The 5,107-nt window shown below is 40.3% G+C and overlaps 1 non-coding gene across 1 annotated transcript; it reads right to left on the bottom strand.

Moving 5' to 3' along the window:
- Positions 1-4,569: 4,569 nt before the first annotated feature.
- On the bottom strand, positions 4,570-4,676 carry LOC141610191 (small nucleolar RNA R71). The gene has a single exon (XR_012528085.1). It is a non-coding gene; the product is annotated as a small nucleolar RNA R71 (small nucleolar RNA).
- Between the last annotated feature and the right edge of the window lie 431 nt (positions 4,677-5,107).

The raw sequence follows: 5,107 nt of genomic DNA, 5'->3' as shown, positions 1-5,107 counted from the left end.
CAATTCATATACGATATCATTTCGATTCAAAACTCCATTAAAGCATCGTAATTAAAGACAAATATGAATTTGCTTCTAAAACCTCATATGAACCATTGCTAAGAATCTTTTGTAAAGAGTATAGATTAAAGTTAGTCATTATCAAACAGGTTTTTGATTCTAGACTAACACATCTACTTACAATGGATTGTTTTTCCATGTACTTAAATAAATTAAGTACCTTGAAGCGATAAATTGTTTTGGTAATTAGTTTTGTCCAGAATTCGTGATTGACCAAAATAACGCAACCACTTCAATGAAAGTTTTAAGACTAAAACGAACAAATGAAGAGTGATCTTCGTGAATTCAATTTTGCTTCTCAAAGCAAAGACTCATTGAAATAAGTGGGAGCATTCTCTTAAACCGTTAAGATGAGGACGAGGTTCAAGAAGTAAATGGAATTGATGCAAGGTAATGTTAAAGGTAAAGTTGTTGAGAATGACGATACTAAACCTATCAATCCTGACCGATAAAGTTTCCATTGTCTTAAATGTTGGACACGAGAAAGGAAACTACCCCAAATTATTGAAGAATCAACAAGTTAGTTGTGGGACATCTAATGGGACCTTCTTCGTTAAATGTTTATTTGATTAAACATAAATTTTGCTAGTATTACTTCGTCAATATTAGAAACCGGTGGTGGTTTTCATCATTATGTTTGACACATAGGATGATTAGAATATGACGACTAGCAACAATGAAGTCGAGAGATAGAGTAATTGTGTACTAAATCTAGTTTTTGGATTTAAAGTGGTACTTAATTGTGACTATTAAGTGCATAAACTCTAAATAAGAATATAAACTTGTTAAGATACAAAAGAGGTTTTCACTTTTGTGACCCTATACACCACGATTTGATGTGTGGCTAGCCCATTATCAAGGTGATTATATTCTAAACCAAACTAGAATGATACATCATGTAGATGATGTAAGATTCAAATTGGTAACCCAAGATTAAACCTTAAATTTTGGAATGATGAACGCAAAGAGTTATCGAGTACTCTTGAAACCATTAGATTGTTAATGGTATATGCGTATCTTATATTCAAAGCAAGATGTCTCGTGCCTTTTGGTTGAAAAGGAGATCGAGGTTGTAAATCATCGATCCAAAATAGGTTGATCATTTTCTTTTACCAACGATTTAAGTTGACACTAATATGTTCACTTAATAAGGTAAATAGAGAAATCTTTGAAGAATTTCAAAGAGTTCAAGGAATCACGATTTAGTCGTGATGGGATTATCAAAGTGAAGACTTTGATATAAGCCAAAGGAAATGTGATATAGTATCACAAGTTAATCTCTCTTATCACGCATTATGAAATAATGTGTGGTTGGATAAGAAATCAAACGCTATTCGATATGGTTTGGACTTCAATCAAGTTACTTTGAGTTACTTGATCCTTTTGGGGATTTTATCATTTTTGTCTAAATTATTTTTCCACTAAATCGAATCATATGAGATATGAAATGGTAAGGGTACCATGTTTGTAAGTTTCCACAAGAAACAAGTGCTCATTTTTCCATTTTCAATTATCACGAGTACGACGGGTTTGCGGCTCGTGAAGCTGTCTTTCTAAAATACAAGTTTATTTCTAGAAGACAGAGTGGGAGAAATTATTCAAGAGCCACAAAGAATACCACAGAGAATGTTATGTCGCAAGAAACTGGTCTTTCTTGGCTACATGAGACGTTTTGTGTAAGAAATTGTTTCTTCAAAACCTAGGAGGTTAAATTCGTCACTGATATAGGACCATTTTGCACTCTTTTTCCCTCTATTTTCATGCTTATTCGACCCCATTTAAGGCGGTTTTGTGCCCCTTTACTCTCGTTTCTAGTCCCGATTCCCTCTACTATGACATTGTGGCCCCCTTGCAGAAACTGAGGCGGGAACGGGCGAAACGAAGCTAGAAAGACGGGATTTCTAAGCCTTGTATGAAAGAAGAAGGGAATTATGCTGAGGAGTACCCTCAGCCGGTAGGCCGGCAGCCGGCTAGCCGGCTGGGAGTACATCTACAAGGAGAATGAAGGAAGAATTGTGAAGAAGCACTCCCAGCCGGTGGCCCGGCGGCCGGCTGGCCGGCTGGGAGGACATTTGAGCTTAGGAAATGCAAAGAAGTGAAGAAGGATACAGGAATCTCCCAGCCGGTCAAATGACCGGCGGCCGGCTAGCCGGCTGGGAGTTCCTCCAAATGCCAAAAGTCAAGATTGAAGTCAAGGATGCCCCAGCCGGTCAGTGACCGGCGGCCGGTTGACCGGCCGTGCACACCTGATGACTTCAAAACTTCAATCAAAAATCCAGGAAACTCCCAGCCGGTCAAAGGACCGGCGGCCGGTTGACCGGCGGCCGGTTGACCGGCCGGGAGTGCATATACGTGTTTCAAAGCCCATTTCCAATTTCGGTCCTAATCCTTGTATAACCTATATATACCCCCTCTTAAACCCTTTTGTACACACAACCCTAGATCCAGAATATTTACCCTTTCAAGCTCTAAACTTTCTTAATCTCTTTGGTAATCTTGCTTTAATTAGAGAAGTTCTTCAATCAATTAGTGATTGAATTTGGGTTTGTAAGAAGATTGAAGGATTTCCTTCTATTATTATTTCTATCCAAATTCCTCTTTCACTATTTTGTTGGTATTAATTCTCTCCCTATTTTCATTTGTTTACATTATTGCTCTTCTTTTATGTTTGTTTGATTGTTTATGTTGAAATTATTGTTGTTGTTTGTTTGTTGTTGTTAATTCCGTCATTGTTCATCTTTTCATTGTTCATCTTTCCTTTGTTCCTCTTTCTTTTGTTCATCCTTGGGTAGTTGTCCTCAAAGACTTAATCTTTGAGTTGATTTGGTTAAAGATTGTGTCTTTAGGTTTAATCACTCTCATTATTAGATTAAATCATCTTTCCTTACACCCATTGTTAGATTGTTGCATGTTTAGTAGTGAATTTCATCTTCTCACCATGTTTGTGACCAAAGTTTCCATCTTTATTGTTAATTTTGCAATTAGAACCATGATTAGTGAGTAGTCTTCCACTAGGGCTCGGTTTGACCCGACATGAGTAGTTTCATTAATTGAATTTCATAAAGGCTAATTATTTGGGGAAATTGGTGAGGGTAGTTTAGAGGAATGACTTGGGTTATGGGTTGACTCTTGGGTAGTGTTGACTTACGACCCTTGACCACCAACGAGAGTTGGTTAGGTTGTGATTTGGGTACCCGAGACTTGACCCTATTGTTGACCTCGGTTGAGACCGAAAGGGAGAACCGGGGTAGGACACCTCTAAATTAGTGTTTGAAATCGACCCTCGAGAGAGGGAGTGGGATGACCCGGGTATTGATGGGGCTTAATGACCTTAGCGAATATCGGACTACCTCGGGAAAATGCATGTTTTTGGGGTAGTGGGGTATTGAGTTAGGGATTCCGACCTTCGAACCCGAGAGGGGGGTTGGTGGGTAGTGCTAGTGTCCTATTTCGAACCCGAGAGGGGGGTCTTAGGCGAATTAGAGCCGTCACCTCCTCACCTAACTACCTTTGTGATTAGCCTAGAAATTTAACCACGTGGAATTGCGAATAGTTTGGGAAGAACCGAGTCCTAGGCCTTTTTAATCATTTGAATTACAATTTATCTTTCGTTGTTGCTCATTTATCTTGCTTTTGTTTAGATTGCATCTCATTTCATTTTAGGTAGCATTAGTATATCAACCATCATCTTTTATTTTCGACTTAGCTAAACGATCAGATTAGAACAATTAGTAATCTTTTCAACTCCTTGTGGGATCGACCCTTAATAGTGTACAACGATAAAATCGTGCACTTGCGAGGTATAGCTTGATGCCATCAAGTTTTTGGCGCCGTTGCCGGGGAGTTCGGCTAGATATTAATTGTTTTCGTTCTTGTTTAGACTAAGTCCTTTGTTACTAATCCCTCTCTTGAGTGTGTAGGACTTTTTGCATGAGAAGGAGAACTCGAAGAGGTCATCCAATACGTCCGATTGACCACGAGATCGAAGCAACCGCAAGAAGACTAAATTCACTTCGTAGAAGAGGGCTTATAGAAACACCGATTCCTCAAGAAAATCCAGTAATTGAGAACCTTCAAGGAGGACCACGGGTCTTTGAAACTTTCGAAAATCCTTTTGCAACACCGGAAACGGAAGTAACAATGGCCGCGGTTCCTATGAGAGATAACTTGGCTCCGAAAAAGGTGGTGAATCCGAGTATTGTCAAGCCACCTATTCAAGCTAACAATTTTGATGTGAAAGCCACCTTGCTACAACTTGTCCAAGGGAACCAATTCGGAGGGGGAGCCACCGAAAACCCCAACGAGCATCTTAACGAGTTCTTGGATAGTTGTGACATGTTCAAGGCCAATGGAGTAACGGAGGATGCCGTACGCCTTAGGCTTTTCCCTTACTCTTTGAGGGGAAGTGCCAAGGAGTGGCTTAAAAGTTGTGAACCCGACTCTCTTCGGACTTGGGATGATGTCTCTAAGGCTTTTCTCAACAAGTATTTCCCACCCCAACGAACCGCAAGAATCAAGAGTGAGCTCCAAGGGTTCACCCAACAAGAAGATGAGACCCTTTATGAAGCATGGGAGAGGTACAAGGGCCTCCAAAGGCTATGTCCTCACCACGGTATTGGAGATGATGAGCTCATCAACAATTTCTATGAAGGGTTAAACAATGATATGAAGATGAACCTTGATTCCGGCTCGGGGAAGGGAGCTTTGGATAAGATAGACCACAAGACGGCGAAAGAGCTTATTGAAGAAATGGCTTCTCGTACCTTTCATTGGAACAATGATAGGCACGAGAGGAAGGGGAAGTCAACGGTCGAGTCGGCCAACAATGTGGAAGTGAAAGAGATGATAGAAGAGCTTAAGCAACAAGTTGCCTTGATGAGCTCAAGCAAAACATCTAGCAATTCTTCTATGAGGAACCAAGTCTATAGTTGTGAGCTTTGTGGAGACCAAGGACACCCACCCAATGAGTGTCCTTTGGTGGTTGGAGATGGAAGTGGTATGGAGCAAGTGAACGGGATATGGGAGTCTAGTCCGGCCAAGCAAGCAT

The sequence above is a fragment of the Silene latifolia genome, chromosome 10, assembly GCF_048544455.1.
Source record: "Silene latifolia isolate original U9 population chromosome 10, ASM4854445v1, whole genome shotgun sequence".
Taxonomy (NCBI): Eukaryota; Viridiplantae; Streptophyta; class Magnoliopsida; order Caryophyllales; family Caryophyllaceae; genus Silene; species Silene latifolia.
Note: the sequence above shows the minus strand (reverse complement) of the source record. Positions and strands in the feature narration are given on the sequence as shown.